The 23,471-nt window shown below is 46.9% G+C and overlaps 1 long non-coding RNA gene across 8 annotated transcripts in view; it reads right to left on the reverse strand.

Annotated features, from left to right (window-relative positions):
- Positions 1-4: 4 nt before the first annotated feature.
- LOC137865163 (uncharacterized) overlaps positions 5-23,471 on the reverse strand; it is a 38,499-nt gene continuing 15,032 nt past the window's right edge. For 3 of the 8 annotated variants that reach the window (XR_011101775.1, XR_011101776.1, XR_011101773.1), the window contains 3 exons: positions 22,972-23,075; positions 17,752-20,659; positions 5-17,186 (listed from right to left, as the gene is read on the reverse strand). This is a non-coding gene — a long non-coding RNA (uncharacterized lncRNA). The remainder of the gene's footprint in view (positions 17,187-17,751; positions 20,660-22,971; positions 23,076-23,471) is intronic. The other 5 variants (XR_011101778.1, XR_011101780.1, XR_011101779.1 and 2 more) reach the window with 5 other exon arrangements.

Genomic DNA, 23,471 nt, shown 5'->3' on the forward strand with positions numbered 1-23,471 from the left:
GTTCACACGGGGTGAGGGCTGCTGGATGCGAATGCGCCCGGACCTCTTCTCCTCCTGCCCTGCCAAACCCACGCACAGCACCCCCAGGGTGATGCCGCAGAGGGGACGGAGCCTGGAAATTCCTCCTTTTGGGGCTGGGAAGCCTCCTCCCGGCACAGCAGCCTGCCCCGATCCCTGCCGGGGGTACAGAGGTCCCGCAGCTGGTGACGTCCCCAAATCCATCCCGCGGGGCTCGTCGTGGTCCTGTTGTTCGTGCAGCAGCCACGGATCGAGGTCGAGGTCAGAGCTGCGTTGTGCTGGGCACCAAGCACACACATAATAAGTGACAGCCCCTGCCCGTTACAGCCTGCCTAATCAGGGCGTGCAGAAAGAAGGTGGGAGAAGGGATTTATTGTTATCCCTGTCTTACTGCTGAGCCAGCAGCAAAGCCGAGCACGGCAGCTGGATTTCCCGAGGCTCAGGGTGCAGCTTGTCGTTCCTCCTAATAAGTTCCTCCTAAAAACATTGATCAGTTTGGCTGAGATCGATGCTGCTGTGGCTCCGTGGTGTCCCACTGCTGCACCGTGGGACATCCAAGCTTGATTCTAGGACTGTATTTGGTTGAATAAATTCAGTGTTCACATCCAACGCTTCCGTGAGGTTACACAAACCATGAAACTTGTCCCTTTGTGCCGCGCTTTTCAAGGCAAGAGTTCTTCAGCACCATTTCCCTGCCAAGAGCAGGATCGCTCACTCAGAAAGGTAGAGCTGGAAAGCCCCACTGATAAAACCCACAAAAGGGACCCACATTTATTGATACAGAAACTTGGCAGGGCTGTGAGTTCCCTGGGAATTAGGGACAAGGGAATTGCTGTGCTGGAAGAGAGCTCACAAACACCGATTTGGAGCCTCTGGGTTGTGAAGTGGCCAAAGCACGAAGGGTAACACCAAGAATTACCCCATCCGCTGGGCACCACCAGTCGGTGGGAGCTCCTGACAAGCTCATCGAGCCCCAGCGAGGAGAAAAACAGCAGAGAATAAGTTGTGGGAGGCCTTTAAGGCTTGCCAAGTGCAGCTGTTAACGTCCATTAGGCAGGCAGCGTAAGCGGATGCCTCCGAAAACTAGCACAGCCCTGGAGGGCCTGTAACTCCACACCAGGCTGAACATTAAGGAACTAATTTTAACTTCTAAGCAGCATCCTTTCTGCCAGCCACGGAGGGATTAGAGTAACAGTTTTTGAAATTATTTAAAAATAACATCAGACTTAATCATAGCTATTTATTAAACCCATTATCCTCTGTCAGTTATGGGACACTGATTTATTCAGCTGCGGAAACTATAATCACTTATAGCCAAAAATCTCACAGTTTTTTTTTTTATTTTTTAATGGGGGCCCAGTAATGATTATTCCTTTAGCCTCTGGATCTGTAACTCAAGGAACTGAAACAGAAAAAAAAAATCAGTGGTTAATTTGGGGACGAGGCACAACGGGGTGCTGGAGAAACCTTGGACGGGCAGAAAAATCCTGCGTGACCTCGCCGGGTGGCACCCAGCAGAGGAAAGGCTGAGGCACTCCTAAAGGAGTGGAGTACGTTGTGATCACATCAGGTGGAAAAGCCCAACAAAAATATCAGAAAATGCCCATAAATCACAGGGTGTCCGGCCTCTGGATGCCTCTTTGCTGCCAGGGACCCGAGGGGGAGCTGAGATCCATCAGCAGCCCAGACGTGGGCTCCCCTTGCTCAGGGGTCCCTGGTCATTGCAGCCGAGGACAGCATTCCCCCAGAAATCGGTGTCTTTGTTCAAAATGTGTATTTAGGGGCCTTCGTTTGAAAGCCCTGCTTAGGAAATGCTAAAAAGAAGATTCAGGTTGCGTATTGTAGCTGACCCTAAGGAGCCAAATGTAGTTTTTGCTGTGTCTGGGGGTGATAATCATCTCTGTTTCAACTGCTTCACATCTCAGACGGCTTGGTATCGGCTTGGTATCGAGCTTTTGGGGATCGCTGCATCCATTTGTGCTGTCTCCTTTCTGCCCCTGCTTTTCTCTGCTCCCCTGGATGTGGGCAGGATGCTGAGCCTGCTGTGGGGACGAGGACAGCCTGTTTTTTGGGACTACAAGGGTAAAAACGTGTGCTCACACTCTGCACGGTGCTCTGAGCAGGGCAGGTAGTTTGTGAGGTCCTCGTGTACCCCATTTTCTGAGGTTGAGGTAAAACCTCCCTTTTTCTCCCAGGAAAAAGGGAAACGAGGGGAGAAGGGGACTCAGAGCTTCCTCTTTGCCCCAGGAGCCGCGATCTCCCCTGCTTTGGTTAGAGACCAGCCCCGTCCCCGTGCAGCCAGTGCCCCTCCAGCCCTCGCAGGAATACGCTGATCCTCCCCAGCCAGGACCAGACACCAGCTGAGGACGAGGATACAGCTTTCATTACAGAACCAGCATCATTTTCTGAACGATTAACAAACGCACAAACATCTTACTGCCTTCTGGGCCAGATCTTTGTATAACCCTGGGATCCTTCAGGGCTCTCTGACCCGAGTGCCATTCCTCCCCTAAGCACCGGAGATGGGTTTGTGGCTGCTGCTTAAACGCAGCCTTGAAAGGCAGCATCCGAAAGGGAGTTCCTTGTTATTCCCAGGCTTGCCACTACAGTGCAAAGGCCCAAGCTGTGCAGTGAGCCATCACAAGGGGTTTTGTACAGGCTGCTCCTCTCCCGGCTCTCTGCACGGCTACAACCTCCTGCTTTGGAACTGGGGATGCCCTTATGGGCACCTGGGTCGCTGTTTAGCCTGGGAACCCTGGTGTCCCTCAGGGCGAGAGGCCAGAACCTTTCTTCTGAGTGGGTTGTGTTGTAGGGACGGATTTGCCCCTTTATCTGAAGACCAGTTTCCAATTTCAAACCTAGTGATGCTCCCGGTTCCTTCAGGCAGGAAGGCTGGACTTTCAGGCTCACTTTATGACGAAGAAATCGGTGTCAGAGCAAGAAACTGAGCCCGTGTGGCAGGCAGACATCCTGCCTAGCCGACAGCTCCCTCCCCATGATCTGCTGCCTTTTGTGCAGTGCTGTCCAGACCCAGCAAGCTGAACGGCTCCTTCCTTTTCTAAGAGATCCTCCAAAAGGCTCCCTCCCGGGTAACAGCGTGGCTCTAAGGGGATGTGGCTGGAGCTGCCGTCCATTCCAGGCTGTCCCAGCGGGATTTATGCAGCGTGGTGCTGTGCTGGAGCACTGCGGCCAGGGATGAGATGCAGGACGGGGTTACAGAAATTGCAGAAATGGCATTAAACTCAGCCATAGGTGTCTGAGTTACTCAGGAAGCAATCTGGCTGAGTTCTAGCCAGTGCTGATCCGTCCACGGGCTGGGTGAGCTCGTGTCTATTAAACATCTGACATTTTGACCTGTATCGCTCCACCGAGAGACGCGATTGCTCCCTTTGCAGCTGATTCCTCCTGTGCAGCCAAAACAGGCACTTCTGTGTGCTACACATGAGCGAACAGGTCAGAACCCATTATTTAGATGCATTTCATGCCCTTCTTTAAGATGTTTGCCTGAGAACTGTTTACAATCTTCATTCACAGATTCAAGGTCTGAAATAATTACCTAAAAAAGCCCAGAAAATATGACTTGCTCCAGATGCATTCCTGGGGAGTTAATCACAGTTCTCAATATTCAGCACTCAAGCTGGCCACGGTTTCTGCGGTATTATCCTGCTCCTGACAGGACATGCTGAGTCCTTAGGATCAGATTTTCGGTGTGAATAGTCGGTTACAAATTCAAGGTGGGTGTAACACGGACTCTCTAATTTTCACCTCAAAGGGACTGTTTCTCTGAATCCTCCTGCTTGGAAACCCAATCCCAAGCATATTCACCTGCAACACTCACGCTGACAATATCTGCGGAGTAACCAGCCACATCCCAGACGTTCCAGCAGAGGCAAGCACAGCAGAGAAATGCTTGAAGCTGATACAAAGCAATTGTCTTCTCGGGAAGTTCACAATTCACTGAGCAATTGAAACAAGCAGGACTGTCACTCACCAATAGCCTTTATCCTCTTTGCTCATAGCAAACACAGAATTTATTCATCTTCAACACGGGGGCTAGGAATGGTTTTAAAATGAAACTTCTATTCTGCTACAAGCCAGTTAGGTCACCAACTTGCCTGCTCCCTCCAAGGATTCAGTCTGATCTTTGCCAAGCTCCTCTCAGCACTGAAATCTGCCCGGCCACCTTGGCAAGAAGGGTGCAGCTGGAGAGGTGGTTTGAACAAAGCCTTCATTAGATGATTTTTCTATTGCAGCCTCCCATCCTTATCCACCAGCAGCTGAGTTCCCAAGGCACCCTGTAAGGGAAGGAAAGACAAGAAATCCCAAGAAACAAGGCATTATCTGATCTCACCCGAGGGACCCAAGCTTTCCCCGTCAGGCTCGCAGCACTACAGCCTGCTGAACTTGTGGATAAGGAACGTGTTGTCTTGGCTAAAACCTGAGTGCTGGCTCAGGCCCTTTGGACAGCTATGAAAGAGCCTGGCCAGCCCTTGTAAACACACACACGTCCTCCAGGATTGTGGGCCTGGCCCAGCAGGTACGTGCTGTGTGTGACTGCTGCAAGAGGTGTGCGGTGGAATCAGGAAGGACCGTACACCTCCATGGGGCACAAACTGCAAGCAGAGGCAAAAAGACAAAAGCACGGTGCCTGCTGGTCTACATGAAGCCAGCCCGGGTTTATATTCACTGTGTTTTATATCAGGCAGGCTTGAACCCACAGGTATTTTAACTCTACGTTTATTAAACTCTGTGTGATTTGGGGGAAATTAAATCTCAGGATTTTAACTCACCTCCAACCAGTGGCATGGCCTTACCACTTCCCTGACCCCTGCTGTGCCTCGATCTCCCCAGCTGCAGAAGGATGGTGAGACACAAATTTATGAATTTCAAATCCATAAAGCTCTGAGACCTGCACCAAAAAGCTCTGTTTGATGTGCGTATGAGCTATTTTTACTCACAGGCGTTTATCTTCTGTAGGAGTTTGGTTGAACATTTCATTGATCTGCTTCAGAGACCACGCCAGTCCGTGTGCAGCAGGGGGGTGACAGCCTGCAGTCCTGAGCCTTGGGTGGGAAGGGGCTGAAAGATCAAGTCCCGAATATACACTGCAAATCTGGGCATCTCAAACCTACAGATTTAACAGGACAGGTGGAAAGGGGAAGTGATTGCTGAGCTGTGATAGCTCCTTATCTCTGCCTGATCAGAAGCGGAAATGCACAGAGGAAAGTGTCTCCTTCCTGGTTTATAGGTGAAATTCATCCCGGACTAGCAGACCACAACTGATAGCGTTACACCAGGACCTTGCTGATCCCTGAAACCAGTTTCCAAAGGTGCAGCACTGCTGCCTGGGAGTCCCTGCACGCACGCACACACACACACACACACACACACGTATTTTCAGACCACCCAAGTCTTCAGGAGGATGGCAGGGAAAACGAGATCACCAGAGCAGCTACCACCATCCCTGGCCAGTGCAAGGCTGTTCTGATTTCAGCCCAAGCTGTAGCCTCTAAAATCAGACCCCAATGGCAAAGAGCTCCCTGCCCACAGCGGGGGCTTCTCCTTACTCCCACTGCTCTCCCCCTGTGCAGACGCCGTGACTCAGGAGGCTGGCACAAAGCAGGGCTTGGGGCTGGCAGCAGTGGAAAGGAGAGGAGCTCTTGGCCTGAGCAGCGTGTCCACACAGCGAAACCAAGCCACAGCACCGCCTGAGCTCCCTTTAATCTAGGTAACACAGGCAATAATATAGCCGTGACAAGATCAGCTTTGTCTCCGCACGGAGCAACACGTCAAGCAGGTCCCGGAGGTCCCCAGGAGGCAGCCCAGGAGTCTGTAGGCAGCCGGACAGTGCCGGAGACAGCTCAGCATCAGCAGTTTGGCTGTTGCCTTGACAACATTCAAGCTGGTTCAGGTGCTTTGCGAAGGAAAGCTTTGTGGAGTGTGGGACAGTCTGCTCCCGATGTGGGACAGGTCCCCGAAAATGCAGAGCCCTGGGACACGACCCACGTCCGTGCACTCCCCTGCTCTGTCCCGCTCCCCAGCACACCTTCATGGTGAGGAATGGCCAGCAGATGGATGGATTTCCAGCAGAAGAACATGTCCAAGCTCACCAAATGGATGGCAGGGCCAACGGGACCCTCCTCAACAGGGCCAGCTCCCTGGACAGCCGGTGGCAGCCCCACACCCACAGGTCTGCATGGGCAAGGGCAGAGAGAAATGGCAAAGCAGCACCTCTCTACTCTGTGCTGCTGTGATTTGTGTGTGTGAGGCTTAAATCTTCCAGCTCATGTCCTGGTCCCTTCCCTCTGCCTGTCTGTCGCTTGTTAAAAGCAAGCAGCAAAGCACCAGGACGTTTTGAGTTCCCTGCTTTGCTCTGCTCTGCCTTCAGATGAATTCCCTGCGTTTCTTTCTTCTCATTCATAAAACAGAGGGTGATATTGATCTGTGGCTGCCACGGATCTACCCTCACACAGAGCTCTGGGGACTTGCAGGTGGTCTGGAAACTGAAATAAATAGCAGTGGGAGGATTAATCACAGTGAGTGCAGAGACATGGCGATTCCGGAGAGCACGGAGCTGGAGAGCAGCCTCGGGGATCCTGGGCCAGGAGGGATTTCCCGGCAGTTTGTTTCCTGCCACCTGCAAAAACAAACTCGAAAAAGTGTTTTATCTGGGTAAAACGTGAAGAGCAAGTTGTCCAAATAATAAGAGAGGCATATGCATCAATAAGCAGGGAGGAAACCTGGCCTTTTTTTCATAATAGCAATGAAGTTGGGAGCAAGTAGAAGCCCTCCGTGCTAATGGCTGCTTCAGCACCCACAGGCATTGCAGCTTCCATAGCTGACAGCATCCTTTTCTTTTCTTTTCTTTTCTTTTCTTTTCTTTTCTTTTCTTTTCTTTTCTTTTCTTTTCTTTTCTTTTCTTTTCTTTTCTTTTCTTTTCTTTTCTTTTCTTTTCTTTTCTTTTCTTTTCTTTTCTTTTCTTTTCTTTTCTTTTCTTTTCTTTTCTTTTTTCTTCTCTTCTCTTCTCTTCTCTTCTCTTCTCTTCTCTTCTCTTCTCTTCTCTTCTCTTCTCTTCTCTTCTCTTCTCTTCTCTTCTCTTCTCTTCTCTTCTCTTCTCTTCTCTTCTCTTTTTTCCTTTTCTCCTCTCCTTTTCTCTCCTCTTCTCTTTTTCCTTTTCTCCTCTCCTCTCCTCTCCTCAACTCTGCTGTGGGGGGTCAGTAACACAGTTCACAACCTACAAACATCAATAGCAACTACATCTGGCCTTGCAGCAAAAATCCTGTTATTCTAGCCTTGTGGGATTCCTTCAGTGGCTTCCTATTTCTCCTTCCAGCTTCCTTACCACCAGAGCTCTGGCCTGTCGTGTCCCAGCTTGTACTTCTGCGCCTCTTTCCTCCTCCACAACTTCTCCCCCAAGGCTGTCCCGACCGCACTCGCATTCCTAGCCTGTCTTATGCTGCCCTCTATCCTTGGAATAACCTTCCTCTTCCTGCAAGCAATGATGCTCACCCTTCTTTCCAGGCTTTCTGCCTGCCCATCCAGCCTTGCCCTGCCATTCCCTTGTGGACTTCTCACTCCTGGCATGTCCCAAAAAACCTTTTCTGGAAGGGTGAAGCACTGAAAATTGCATCGTGCCTTGCATTTGGTGTTGCTTCTTGGAACCGGGGAGATCAACCAGACTCCTGCCTGCTCCAAATCCACAAGACCTTTGGAGAAAGCCTTTAGCAGGGATGAACCTGAGAAGGTCTTGAAGGTGTCGTCGATACCTGCCAAGATCCACAGCAGGGCTAGGGTGCATCAAAACCCCTTTCAAGCAATTCCTGCCTGCCTGACACAGAGCACGGAAACTGCAGTGCTTGCCTCTTGAATTCTTCCCCTTGCTGCTGTACAATCTGCCCTTTTATTTGCTTTATTTTTGTGCCAACACAATACTTGTTTTCCATACTCACTTTGCCTAGTGGAGAATTTGGAGCTGGCGAGGCGAAGGAAACGAGAAGGTCATCTGGTGCTCTGCTGCTGTCAGCAGCGCTGGCAAGCAGGCTGCAGATGGGAAGGCAGAGGTGCCGGATGGATGGAGGAGCACAGCCTGCAGAGATCCTCCCAGCAGCACGGCAGCTTTCTGCAGGAGCCGACTGACAGCAAATGTACTTACTGGGTTGCTTTGGATGGTGAGGAGGAGCTGTGCTCAAAGCCTAAAGTCTTCGGCATCCTGCTGACACTGACTTTTATCTGCTTCCTTCTAGGGGGATCACTGGAAAATCAGATCATCCAAGCAAACCTGTTCTGGAGGCCTGTGGTAATGCTAAGACTAAGAGGAACAGCAGTCCTCCCATTTTGCAAGTACCGGATCTCTGGATTTCACCGCTAGGTCACTGGCAGATCATACAAAGATATTCCCTAACAAAAAAATAAAAACAAAAATTAGTTTTGAGTGCTTCCTAAAGCATTACGGTTTGTGTGTATTTTCTGAGATCTCACATTTCCCTGAACCAAGTGTTTCGGTGGATTTTGTCTCGACTTCGTGTTCTTACATGTCAAAAGAAAAAAATTGTTTTGATCAATCCCAAATCAATGCCCTTTCACTGTTTACTTCTGCAGACTCAAAATGCTTTCATTTTTTTTTCCCAGATTATTATTTTTAAATTTGAAATTGACAGTGAAAATGGAAAACACTGGGGTTTTCAACTGAAGTCTCATTTCTCTGTTTGTGTGCTACATACTTCTGCCATATGCTGCAGAGAAGGAGGATTTCTTTAAGCTCTAATACAGAATCCAAGAAGAAAGAGGTTTTTTTATAGATCTGATCTTTGAAAAGATTAAATTTCCTCTCACTGACTTGCAAATTTGCCCCTACAGGCACTGCTGTCTCTCCCTGATGAACGCACAGAACCTCTCAGCTCCTTTCTGTTTTCCTACCGATATTGCAATCTTGATTAACAGACTCATCTTTTATTTTCTCATGTAGGGCAAATTTATCCAAATTCACTTTGGTAGCACAAGCAGGCTGGCTAGGGCTAGCGCTGAGAGCTCTGAGGAACCACAAAATTCTTTATATTCATTTTGCCTTGGACTTTTTCTGGGGTTGAACGGACCCAGTTCTGATTACATCAGGCACACGAAAATCTGAAACTAATTCTGTTAATTGGAGGAATCTGCACTGCTCTAGATGAACCCCAAATCTGGCCCTGCTTCCACAGTGGGGTTACATGCTTTAGATGATGACAAATTTATTTCTTCTTTCTTTAGTTGACTCCGAGGCTCCGTGTGAACACGTAAAAGGCACAATGCTTGCCCCCAAAGCTGTGCACTTTTCCTTCTACAATTACATCGCAACTGTTCCTCACATTCATCAGCACAACATTGTAGCTGTCTTGCAATCAGGATCCTAAAAATAACAGTCCAGGGAAGGTGCATTGTTCTTTGTTTGCACACGTGCACCTAAGACTAAAATGAGAACCTCAAATCCCAGCTCGCAAGGTAGAAAGACCCCATTATGCTTCCTGACTAAAGCCCTTCAGCACACAGAAAAAGGAGAGAGGAAACATATGGACCGGTTATTCTTTAATGTGGGATTGTCTGCATCCCTCCTACTTTCAACTCATCCCAGATTTGCATCACACCAAGAGACCATATGTTGGGTTTGCCTCTCTGGACCGTGGGCCAAGGCAGGTTTCAGGTTGTTTTCTGGCAGCTTGCAGCTCCTTCCAGCCTGGCCAGGAGAGCAAGGGCATGGACAGACCCTCACTGTGCAGGCAGCAGCACTGGCTCGGGGTCCCTCTGCACCCTCACTGGAGCTCTGCTGGCAGGGATTGCATCTGTGTCACCTGGACTAGCAACAATTAACGATAAAGGTGGTTCGATCCAACCCAAATTTGTCTGAAGAACTCACACGATCCCTTTCACCTACACACCTATGTGGGCAGAAGACTTAGCCGAGAGGCAAAGATGAAAATACCCAGCTAGGACAGCCAGCGAGGTCTGGGTATTTGGTACAGCTGAACGAATTGCTACCCTGAGGTCTGGGGACGTGTGCTTTTGTGCTTTTTGTCAATATCAGAAGTCAAACTAACCACGTTAGGGCCTGACAGGAGGTATTGGCAGAGAGCTTACAGCACACAAAACATCTTTTCCAGAGCTCTTCTCAGAAAGAAGGGGCAGTACAGGGAGGTGTTTTCACAGATCAATCTCCAAACCTTGCACTGGCAATTCAGAGGGTGCTTAGCAGTGGGATGAGTCAGTTTGGAGACCCGCTCCTGAACCCAGCACTGACACAACTGGAAAAGCGATGGCATCTTTTTGCCTCCACGTCACGAGCTGCCAAAATAGCTGCACTAAAACTTATCCCAGAGGGAACTGTTGAGAAGCTTAAAAGCGCTCTCTGAGAGCATCAGTGAAGGATATTATGAGCTATGCTGCACTTACAGGACTTCCAAAGGACATCGGGGAACTGCTGGTTTCACTGGTATCAAAACCTAAAGCCCCACTGATGTAGGGTTGTAATTTTTCAAGCTCTGGCTGCCACCTGCACCTGGACGTGTTTGTCCCCATGTTTCAGACCCAGAGAAGACACGTGTCATTTCCCAGGAAGCAGAGGAGAGAGGTTATCACCTCTTCTACCAGATTATCTCCAAGAAGAAACCTGAATTTATTGATAAGGGCACTTTGTGTTCAAGTGATTCACTCCCTTTCCTGCAGCCTTCCCTGCTCGATCCTCTGCTTCTAGAATAAGAAACCTACTCACAGGAGCCGTGTGCTTGGCTAGGGATTGAAACAGGTTCTGTGCAGGGGAGGGGTTGTTGCTTCATGTCCAGGAAGAAGAGGATTGCAAGTGACTTCTCCTTAGGCAGGCCAGAGTGAGGAAAGAAAGCTGTCTTCCCGTATCTTGATCAATGCACAGCGAGGTCCCTCTTGTTCTGGCAGGGCTGCCACTGAAGTAAAACCGATCCTTTTCAAACTGAAGGGCTGAGCTGCCTCATGTCAATTGCTTACATCTCCTCAGGACAGGAAAGACAGCCAGGACAAGTTTTTCAATAAATGTTGAAAAGGTTTGGGTGTTCAATCCCACTTACATTGATGCGGCTGCTATGTCAGAATCTCGGTAGCCTGAGCAACTCATCCCCAAAATGGATTTTATTTTATTTTTATTTTCTAAAGTGATACACTCAAAATGTGCTCAGGAATTGAAACCTAGAAGAACCCTCAGTCTGCAGCCAAAAAGCTCACGCTGTGCCTTGATTAGGGCATTTGGTATAATAACCTCTTGGTCTGTCTCCTGCTGCAGAAACTGCTGCTTGTGCCCGATCCTAATCCGTGATGCATCGAGGTGGGATCACAGCAGACAACCTGGGCAATGGGAAGAGCCACTTCTCAATAATGTTAGCCTGCAGAAACGTCGATGAAATTGATGCAGCAAACACGATGCTGCCCCCAGCCTGAGGTCCCCCTAATAATAAAATTCAGCTTCTTCAACCTGAGGATAAATGAACTACTGGAAGAGCAGCTAGCAATAATGTAAAGATTTGTTCAGTTCTCTCTCAGTTGCCTGGATGTGAAACATTTGCTCCAGAGCAAATGAGCTTGACGTAGGAGTTTCTGGTTAACATTCAATGGCCTGGGGTTTGCAGGACTTCAAACAAGCTGGCTACGGTGTTTGTTTGAAGCCCGAAAACTGACAGATCTGAAAACTGAGGCAAGGACCATGGGTTAGAACCTGTTCGTCTCCCATGCATATGTAATCTCTAGGAGCAGCTTTTGTAAAGGAAGAATTGACCCTTTGTCTGGTTTTGACACACATTTTCCTTTTTAATATCATTTTGAAGAGTATCTGATACCAAAAAGAGCTTATTGGGAATATCTGCTGGCTCCTGAGACTATTATTATAAGCAGGACTTGAGCTACAGAAAGATCAAACAGTCTCCAGCTGCTGAACTTACAGTGCCCTTTCTAGCAGCTGTTGGTATTTTACAGCTTCCAGGATTTGTACATTGCAAACAAGCCTTTTGCACAAAGCAGCTATGATCTTCCTAGCCACTAAGGCAGGCAGCCCCAAATCACGGCTCGCGAGTCGCACATTGTCTGCAGGATTCTGGAAGCCGTGCGTGCTCCCCCGTCCCTGGGCAGGCGGTGGGAGCAAGGCACAGCGCTGCCAGCAGAGCTGCCGCCTCCTCCTTATCAGTGCCAGCTGAGATGTGGGACGGTCGCTGCGAGGGGATGCTGCTGCTCACGTCCTGCTGATTTTAAGAAGCGTGGTGAAGAGCGGAACGAGCTGATACCCTAGACAATACGTTGCATTTTGCTTGTGGGATCGCAGAGGCACTGAGAACAACTGCTGTCAAAGCACCCGGTCCTGAGCTTGCATAAATCAGTACAGGAGAGCCGAGCAGAGTGCTGGCTTACAGCAACTTTAAGCTACTCTGTCCCATTTTAGTCTGAAGGGAGCTGGCTGGTCAAATTTCAATGGGCTGGAAAATTATTTTAGATGTCTAGCATTATGGGCCGGATTCCAGTTTATGGTGCAGATTAAGAATCCCCTTGTGCGGGTCTGTGTCCCTTCTGCCAGGTGGCCTTTGATGTACCGGGCTTCGGTCCAGAAGAGAAGATCTGTGTTTACAAGCTGGCGAGAGGTAGCGTGCACTTCAGCGCTACGAGGTTCATGCAGGAGCCAAGAGAGGAGCAGGCAGAAGTGGACACCAAGAAGGTAGGCTGAGAGCTTACACACCAGGACAAAGCCAGCCTGCTATGAGCTCAGCCACTTTGCTAGGACTGGAGAAGCTGCTAAAGCCAGACTCTGCTTCCAGGGAGTATAAAATGACCTTAAACAACACACTGATTTATTTTTCTTTGTTTTGTTTAAATGAACAGATGTGCTATTGAGAGTCAGAGCTGGCATTCACAGCTGCCACGGGGCAGCAGGCCTAGCCAGATGGTTGAGCTGTCAGCTCAGGACTGGATCCTTCTTTGTTGAAGAGCCCTGCTTTGCAGGTGTTTCTTGGAGCCATGGTGGAGCAAAGAGGCACCTACCTCTCGGAGCATATGGGAGCCCAGATTCAGAGCAGTTGCTGTAACACCTTGTCTGAGGGGGGTGGTGTTGTCTCCTCTCCATCCAGCGAGCTCTGCAGAATGGTGTGTGTGTGAAGGGACAGAGCTGAGACTTCTGTCCTTCTGTCCTTCCCAGCCTGTCCCCAGCAGGGCTGGAGAGCCTGCCTGTCCCTGAAAGCAGAGGCTGTAACCATTTTCCTGGGTATGCATTAAGGGGAAGGGTGATTTTCTTCCCTTCAACAGTGGCTGATAAAGTTGCTTCCCGAGTGGTCTGAATTCTGGCAAGCTCCAGAAGAGCATCGCCAGGCCCAGGGTGAAAGAACAAAAAATGGTGCAAAATATGGACCAGTGGCATGACTCTATCGATACCCTGATGCTTTTTTTTTCCATCCCCACAGCCCATGGGCATTTTCTCCATCCTGAAAGAACAGCGCACGTTCCCCAAGGCTGCCAGCTATAACCACCTGGGCAAATCACCCAGCCTCCTCCAGCCCAAGGGAGGCAAACGTGAAGGGGCAGAAGCTCCCCTGAGCTGGTGTGTTATGCTAAAAACGTGCTCGTAGCAAGGCTGGACATGAGGCCAAGATGTAGAGGCCAAGCCCTATGGATCACATCAAACTTCCATGGGTTTTAACATACAGAAACGTTGGGAAAAGTACTTTGCTGGTGCAAATTAATGTGGCTTTGTTGCCTTACAGGAGTACTGCAGCCAGACACTGGCTCTGCCACACAGAAATGTGTGTCTCCGAAATCCTTTTCAGTAACAATTAATTGAAAACACTGCGAATGCCTGACAGTGACGCAACAGTTGGGCATTTTAACGTACAAAGACCAGCAAGGCAGTTTCATGACTCTTCAACATGTTGCCACTGGCCTTGGCTTAAAATATAATCCTTACAGATAGTCTGAAAAGGAACAAAACCCCAAAAACTCAAGCCATAGCTTGTTTCCAGTAACACTAAGCTGTCGGAAAGCTACCCAAAAAGCACGGTAGCCAAAGGATTAAATTCGGTTTTGATTCTGCTGCTCACGCATTGCTGGAAGAGCCAGAGCCCTGCAGCTCGCTGCAGCTTGCCTGGCCTTTCCTGGTGAATGTGCCTTGCCTCTCTGCTGTGCTGTCAAGCAGCCATGCTAATGCTTAGCAGCAGGAGCAGTATTTAAGCATATTATCAATCTCCACTAGTTATTCATACGACTCCGCTGCACAGACATCCTGACAGAACATGATCAGAGCATGAATCACAGGCCCTTCACTCCCTCTTTTTTACACTTAGCAGCTATTTCCCTTCTTGCTACCAAGCGGGTTTTTGCAAGTGACATTTGACTGTGCCAAGATACATTCTGATTGCACTTGGCTATACCAGCCTATAAACCACATTGTCCCCTGTCAGCGTATAAACGTACGAGCCTAAAAGGTAAAAATATCATCTCTCCACAACATCCCTTCCTTAGAAAATCCTGCAGAATCCCTTATTCAGGGCATTTGTGCTTCCCATGGCAAGGGCCCCCCACGAGTCCCAAGACTCCAGAGAATGCATTAACGTTATTCCCATGCCAGCATTCACTTGCTTCCTTTTCTTACACCCCCAGAGGATTTCTTCCTCTCTTTAGCCAGGTTAACGAGAAGAAATATGCTTTCTTATGCACTGCTACATTCTCTCTGTGTCTGGGCTGGTCATGTCTTTTCTCCCTGCTCCTTTCCATGTAGCAGGGTGGCTGGAGAGGAGGGAGGATCCCCTGAATGAAGCAGTAGCAGACTTGCTCCAGAAATCCAGCGTGCTTTGGGTCCTCTTCAAGGAGGAGGTGCAGGTAGGCTGAACATTATGTGGCACAATCGATATTGTCAGCACAACGTCGGCAAGTAAATGTCCTCAGTTCTGGTCCCTAGTGCTTCCCCATCGTTCCTTTGTGGAAAGGATTAAGCCTGTCAGCGTAATGCTCTCTTCATCCAGGTAACAGCCTGTGTGTGCTTCTCTTCCATGCTGAAAGACGATCTAGCTCTGTCCTTGAAAATTCTGCCCCTCCAGCACTAAAAGAGGCACACTGTTCACTTTGCTCACCGAAGGCAATACCAAGCACTGCTGCAGAAACATGCTTGCACAGATGGAAGCATGAGTGCAGTCCTGGCTTAATGACAAGCTAAATAATCCCCTCCTGGCAGTCAGTGGCCTTCTGCTGCCCAGACAAATGTCAGGTTTCTATCAACCAGAAAAACTTGCTGCCTACTAGGATTGTCATCAGCTCAACTCAGGGCTCTGCAGTTGAAAGGTGAATAGCGAATGGTCTAGCAAAAACTAGACCATTTTTCAGATTTCAAGCTATCAAATAGACGGGCTCAGATTTTATTCCTACTTCCTGCATGTGCAACTCCATCTCAGCCTATGCTAAGCTGGTAAAGCAGCACCAGTGTAACACCAAGGAGACTGACTCAGAGTGCAAAGAATCGTGTAAGCCAACAGACTGTTGTGAATGCAGCTTCTATTCTTTTCCAAGGGCTGTGTTCAATCCTGGTCCAAGGATTCCCTTAGAGCAGTTAAAAAAAAAAAAAAAAGAATAAAAAAAAAAGGAGCAGCCTCTAAACCAAGAAAGAAGGCAGGTAAAGTAACGCGTATTTCTTACTTGCTTTGTAGTATATTCAGACAGGACCGAACTGCTAACTTTAGTCAGTTAAGACAGATTTATGTTGGAGGCTACAGTACACCACTTCAGTGAGACTCCTGTTCAAGAGCCTCTCTCACATATTCTGCACAATAATATTGATTTTAGCTGATGGCAGTGAGAGGCAGGAAGGAGGGTCTTCTTTCGTGTCTACCTCCAAGTTCCACAGGGTAAGCAATTGTCAATGCCTTTGTATTTAAACTGCCATCAATGCTTTTGTACTGAGCAGCAGCTCTGTCTGCCTAGTTTATCTTCAACCTTTCCCAAGGCTGGCTAACCCTGGTACCCTGATTTTACCAATACAGCAGTGAAAGAGAGAAGGATGCTGTTCAGTTACCAAAACTTTGGCATCTAGCTTTTAAAATTGCCCTTGGGTATCTGGGACATCCTCACGGGGCAAAAAGATACAACATCCAGAATTACATCCCAGCCTCTCGAGATGCAGGCCAGCACCCTAAGGACTTGGTACACCTTCCTGAAGCCGGTGTCATGGTACTTACGCTAGCTGTCAGGACTCTTAGAAGCAGTACAAGAAAGATCTAAAGAAGCCTGTCAACATCTTGGTCTGAAAAATCACATGTGAAGGGAGCAAATACATTACAGGGAAAGTCCTGCATTAGTATTTCTATGGCGTCCAAAGCTGGCTGCCAACTGATATGGGTATGGATGAATTCAATTCAGTCCTTTCAGGCATTCTTTTTTTGCTTTTATTATGCATCATGCTGCCACTTCACCCTCTCTTGATTGCTGACAGCCATGCAGGAATTTTCGCATAAGCCGAAATGAGGCTATTACGTGCTGCCTGTCCTCTGTAACACGCTTCTGTCTCTAGGGGATGGTGCACCCAGCAAATAAAAGTGCTGTTATCATCCTACAGGCTTGCTGGTGGATGGCACGTCTTGTCATTGGTAGCTATTTGTATGATGGTAACCCCAAAGGAAACGTTAAATAACACCACAAGCCAGAATCACGAAGTGACATTTACCTGGACTGCTTCAAGTGCCTTCTACAGATGAACACCCAGGGTTCACACCATGCATGTCAGCACGTTCCCCTGGGCCACGAGGAACCGGGCTCACCTCATACCTTGTTGTGCTTTGTTTGTTTGTCTCCTTGTTTTTCAGTCGTGAAATGTGAATGAGTTTATAAAAGAGGAGGCTTTGTCTCTCCAGCCTTGGTAACTCCTGTTAGTTCTGCACACTTTGCACAGTGTATGCCCACATTTCATCCACCGCATTGTTCCAAATGAATTCGAACAGTCTGGTGGGTGTCTAGCACTGTAGAGCAATCCTCAGGCAAAGCCACACGGTGCCTGCAGCACAAGCTGTGGTGGGCTGAACAGAAATCTTTCTTCAGCAATGACAGAACTCGGGTCATCGCTTCACAGACCATCTTGGGAGTTTCAAGGGAACATGAGTCTGAGAGGTGCTCCCAGTGCCATGACTACAGGTGGGATGTGTAATAATCTTCTCCTGTTGTGACAGAAGCCCAAAGAATTAGGAAATGCATGAGCAATACCTGACCTTTAACTAGACAAACTGGCACCATTATTTTTGCGGCTCCATTGTCTCCAGCAACCCTTTTTTTTTCCCCCCACAGGATCAACCATGGAAACAGATGCAAAGGGGAAGAGGAAGGTAAGTTTCCACCTAATATATATTGAACTTGAAGGGCAGTGAACAGCAAACAAAAGTGCTGTGAAAAGGCAGTTAGTCATGCTGTTTGAATTCCAACACTATTACTGAACCCATGTCTTCCACGTTCAGATGACAGAGATATGCATCCTGTGCACTGAGTGATCTTGTCCATGACAAAAAAGAGAGGCAGTGGGTATAAATGTCTACTTTTAGCACTCCTGCATCCCCCTCTGAGAACTTTCCCTTTGCAAAGACAGACAAATGTCCACAAGCACCAGTATGCCAGTGTCGTGGCTGTGAGGCTAGGAAGCTAAACCGGAGAGTATCTTAAGCAGTGATTAGCCTTTCTGCACAACTGTAGCTCTTTTATCATTATGCCTGTCTTTCTTATTTTAGATACCAGAGATTGAATCCAGCATAATCCCTCCAGGGTTGGTGAACAGTAAGAAGTCATCAGAGCTGCCGCTTGACTCCCCTGACCTGGGGGAGAAGAACAGAATTGGACATAACAAGGTACTGTTTACTCCTACCAAACGGAGCTAAATAAATTGATGGCAGTTATGACTCAGCATGCCTTTGGTGTAGATATAGCTGCAGAGTTAGAGTTTCTACAGCAACCCATTTCCTCATGCATATAATGTTCTCTCTTACACATGCTCCCAAACCTGACTTTTAATCAGACTCTACAGTTAATATAATGCAAATGGAGTACACCTTAAGCTTTGTGATAAATCTCACTTGCTCTTTACTATTCCTTAGTCAGGCAAAAATCCTGCTAACTGATCACTTATCCAATTTAAGACTAGAAAGGAAAATGGAAGGAGGCTGTTGTAGCTGTCTAATATTAGCAGCATATATCATCAATTTGCACATATGTTTTTGTCATAACATAATGAAGGTATCTATTGTAACAGGCATGAAAATGGAGCGTTCTGCTTTTTGCAAGAACCTAAAGTCTGCATTTCCTAGCTTCTATAATAATTATACAGCATTCATCACTCCTTCAGACTATTCCATCCTTAAATTTCAAATTATGGATGGAGGTTAAAGTGGGCCAGACACAGCCCCTGACCTTGTTCTTAAAGTCAACAACCACAAGATTACTAATATGTATTTTTTTTCCATTTTTACTGAAACTAGTGTGTTTCCTCCTGCAAAAGAGCACAAAGGTATATTTGGGTTTCATCAAGGAAAAGGTTTTGAAGGCCAACAACTGGAGGATCTCTATAATTTGGATGTGAGCCTTAGTCCCATCCAGAAACCTTAATTCACATGGTGATACATTGAATCCCATGGAATTCAATTACAATACTTACGTTTACAAGTCACAAGATTTTGGTTTTGGTCTGTGCGCTTTTTAGTCACTGCCTTTAACATCTGCAATGGCAGGATGGAGAAGAGGAAAGAGAAGGAAGCAAAAAATGTCCTTTCAATTAGCTTCCTGTTTACGAGCAGCATTTGTTTCTTTCAGTGCAGAGAAATCTCAATTCCTACAACCATAGTAGTATTTTTTTAAACAGATTTGGTTCTGTCATCCCTTCTCCTATGTCTGCAAACTGCTGTGACTCCTACACACCAAGGAACTGAGGGGCATCTGAGCCTATCCCATTTTATTTAGACAACATACTGGCTCCAGCATTCTGCTGAGTATGGCTGAGCACGAACACTTTGAGCCCCCCTCCACACACGTTCTGGCAATTCAGAGGAATGTCCAGAAGTTTCTGCAGCTGCATTTCTGAGGCAGGTGGAAATTGTACAGCAAGGTGAGGAAAATACTCCGAGGTTGTCCTGTTCTGAGGAATTAAACAGTGGCAATTACAGACGCTGAGAACCTTGGCACGTCTGGACAAGGAAGATAAGCACCAGGAAAAAAAAAGAGCAGCCATGTTCACTTGAGTAAAGACACTGAAAGCTAGTGACTTTCTTGTTAATTATTAATAGGGCAATGGGCCTGACTGATTGCTTTCCAAATCAATGCCAGGAAAGTTAGTAAATGGAGAAAGCCCTGAAAGCTGAGTCTTAGCTGCTACCTCCAGGGACTGGAAAGAGAACACCTTAGCAATTCAAGACCTGGACTTCCCACTTCTAAAAACAGCACAGAGAGGTGGAGAGGTTCTGAACATGGGAATACAAGCTTTCACTATTCATTAACATTTAACAGCTGAAACAAAGCTGCTTGGTGCACTTCTCTGAAGTGGGACCATGTTGTCAGCATAAAGGGGCAGGTCCAGCCCAGATTCTCTTCACTTAAACCCAGGTTAGACACCTCAGATGATTTCCTGCTGAGAAGAAAGAAAGTGTTGAGCAAGATACTCATGTTTTTGGGAACCATCATAATGGAAAAAGTTTGTTTTGGGAACCTCATCGCTTGAACCCTTTACTTCCAGGTGGAACTTTTGCTGGATGGGGCCCAACAGGAGAAGGAAATGTAACTGCAGGAAGAGGAGCTGAGAAGCACCATACCAGAGACACAGTAATGCAAAGAATGTGTCAAGGAACAGAGAAGACAGCCACTCTCACCCAGGAGACTGACCTCACCATCCAGCTGCAGGATGACAGTTATCCATAGGGGATGGTTAAAGGCTTAGAATTCAGTTAGGCAAGGAATCAGCTTCTCAAATGACTCAGTAAGAAGCTCATTTTCAGAATACGGAATGAAAAAAAAAGAGCATATGGGAATGATGCGTGAGGTTTGCAGACATCCAGTCTGTATCTTAAATACAGTTAAGTCCCTAGAATACAGAGGAGACCAGGAGGCCTCGTGGATAAAGCAAAAGAAGGGTTTTCACAAGTCCTGAGTTCTCTTCCTGGACAACCACTGATGCTCAGCGAGGTCTATGGCAAATAAGGGTATCATCATTTTAAAATAAGAACTCTTATTTAAGAAACTGTCTGTATACAAATGAACAAACCCCATTTTTATTGCCTAAACATTCAGAGACTATGCTCTGAGTCACAGAGATTCAGATCATTTATGACAAGTTATGTTAAAGAAATCTTCCATAAACCCTGCAAACAAGGCAAAACTTGCATTTCTTGCAAATAGAGGCTTGCTGCTGCAACTCCTGCCACTGACAGCAAGGTGTTTCATGGGGTGCATTCTGGATTCCCATCCCTTCATAAAGAATGAGAGAACTTCCTGGGTGCTGAGGAGTGCCTGCCCCAAATGACAAAAATCAAAGACGGACCGACTGACCTGCCGAGCCAAATCCCAGCTGTGACAGAGCTGTCAGTAGTAGCATACAGATGCTGGAAGATGAGCTCAGGGACTTGAAATGTGACTTCAAAGGGCTGGAGACCACCTTGGCCTAAAACCAAGAAGGAAATGTATGTATGAAGCACGACAGTATTTTTTTTGTTTTGTTTTGTTTTTCTTCCCCCCTTTCTCATTATCCAAAGAACTGAACCCTGACAACCATTACAGCTCCACCAGAGGGAACACCCCCTGGGATGCTCACATTCACTCAGCTATCTCCCCACAATTTTTGATGCTGTCTTCTGGTATCTCATTCAACCTGAGACAGATTTAATTCTACATTTCACATGTTTACCACCGCAGTAGTAATTTCATAGTAATTTCTAGGGATCCGTCTACATAAAGACAGCAGCATCTCCTCTCCATTCCCTACTAATTAAACCCCTTTTACATGGCAGTGCTGATAAGCCTCTGCTTACAAAACGCCCCTCCTCCTCCACAGCCAGTAACTGCTCTCCATCTTGCCTTAGGGAATACTTCTGCCTCTTCTGCACCTGAATAGGTTTTCATTTAATGTAACCGGAGAAGTTTTAAATCTGTACTATAGCAACCATGTGGCTGTCTGCTGCTTCTTCTGAAGTCAGTGTTAACATCCACAGGATGTTAAACTCACAGATGTCTCATATGCTTCAGAATTTATTAACTGAATCTCAAATTCTTTAGAAAGAAATACAAGTTTCCAGTGACATTTCGTCCTGATGCTGCCAATAGTTTGTGAGATCCATGAAACCCGTGTGATGTTCCCTTCCCTGCCTGCAGGCATTAGACCACAGAGTTTGAACTCTGGCTTCAGATCTCTGCTCAGAATGACTCAGTCGCTAAACTCCAAAAGAAAGAGAGCGCTTTGGAGGAAGTTCATCAGGCAGAAATAACTGGGAGCGAGTAAAGAAAAATGGAGCGCTCATTCTCCCAGTCTAGGGAAAAGAAAAAAATCATTGTCTGCTTGCTTAGAGACCACAGCTTGCTGCACAAACAGGAAGGCAACTGTGTTTTTCTAGGTATTAACTCATGGCAGCACAGCGAAGCGTTGCCAATTTGTGCCACTGCCCAAAAGAGCTTTGTGAATTGCTGAGAGTGAGCTAGACTCTTCTAAAATAGTCACTGCTGGACCAAGTCCCTCAAGGCCTATTGAAAATGCACGTTCAAAGCTCGTACTGCTTTCAGGAAGCACCTCAGGTAAATCTATTTATTTTTATTTATTTATTTTTCCAGCCCATCGCCAGGACAGTGTTAGTTTCTCATCCAACTCTGTGCACCGTAGCCTTGGTGTTTCCCGACACCTGTGAAGTTGCTGGAGCAGAAAGTCACTAGGAAAATCCACGGTCATACCCCAATCTCTTCAGTGCTAATGTCACAACAAGCAGAAATACAGTTCAGCTGTTCAGACAAGCCAAATCAGAAATACAGGATTTTGTTCTAAAGTTTTGCTCTGACTCATTGTCTGATATTCATAATTCATCTTCCACAGTCACCCACATATAAAATGTGTATAATCACCGGGAAGTTATGAGGCTTAACTGATTCATGTTTATGTAAGGCCTTATGATCCTCAGATAAAAATTGTTTTAGAAATGCAAAATATTGTCACAAATTAAACTTATTTTAATGTCATTATTGACTACTTTAGTAATGGGTCTGCCAGTACTTCTCTGACAAGTTTCCCCTTAGAAATTAACTTTCCAGAATACAAATTTACAAGTACATATTATCCAAACCACTAATCTACCCAGTTAAAAAGCTAAATATCTACCGTAACATGTAAAATCATTAATACACACTGGCAGGACTTGCTGACATAAATCCTAACACAGAGTTCCATGGGGAGTACAAGAGACTTGTGCTTCAGAGCAAGAGCACTGGAATGCTTAAGTGTGGACAGAAAAAAAAATAAAGTGCTGGTGTTTGTCCTTCAGAGGGGCACACAGACAATCCCACTTTCTGGGGTGCTTTTAAACCTGTCCTGTTAAAAGGGAGCCTATCACCCCATAAACCCTTAAGCAATAGAACCAGCTAAGATACGGTATTTATTTTTCCTCGGGTAGATCTTGACCTCCCCTCCTCAATAGCAGCTCCTGCAATGCACTCTTCCTCTCACCATGGAAGAAAAAGTGGTAAAAAAAGCCAAAAATGGGACCTCAGCTCAAAGAAAGCAAAGTGCTGCCATTCTGAATTCAAATATTTCTTTCATCCAGCATATTTCAGTGCCCAAATACTCAACCAAAAACTCAGCAACAAAAAAATGACCCACAAACCTACATTGCAGCAATTTCTGTGAACGAGCCTCTTTTTCCCACAAGTCACCAAATCAGCTTGATGATATTCCTGATGACAAAATCCCAACACAATACAGGAAGCTAACCATACCACAGATAACTCCAGTTGTCTCCTGAGACACATGGCCAGGCCTTTCCCATCTTCTTGGCTTAGTATTCCCAGCTGCAGATCTCTCCCAGGAAAAAAAAAAAATCCTGTAGTGTATAGAGAGGAGAGTGAAGAAATTAAGACTCTTGATTGCATTTGCACAAATTTCTCTTGCATCTTTTGCTTGTAGACCCTGCTCTGCTTGTGGTGTGCTCTCCAGGCCCTCATATTGAAGAGGTGGAAGCTAAGCGTGCTGTAAGAACACAGGTAGCAGCATCTTTCTAAGGAAGAAAAAACTCCAAAGGGAAGTGATTACATATCTGAAAAGGCCTAAAGGCATGAAGCTACTAATTAAAAAACAAAATTCCCCATGAAAGAGTAATAAGACGGACAATATTGAACTCCAGTTTCAGCCTATGCAAACTCACTCTTACAAACTGCAAACACTACTTCTTTCACAAAAGACTCTGAAGAAGCCAGCTGCTCTGCGGAGGTCTGCCCCA

The sequence above is a fragment of the Anas acuta genome, chromosome 15 (assembly GCF_963932015.1).
Source record: "Anas acuta chromosome 15, bAnaAcu1.1, whole genome shotgun sequence".
In the NCBI taxonomy this organism is placed as follows: domain Eukaryota; kingdom Metazoa; phylum Chordata; class Aves; order Anseriformes; family Anatidae; genus Anas; species Anas acuta.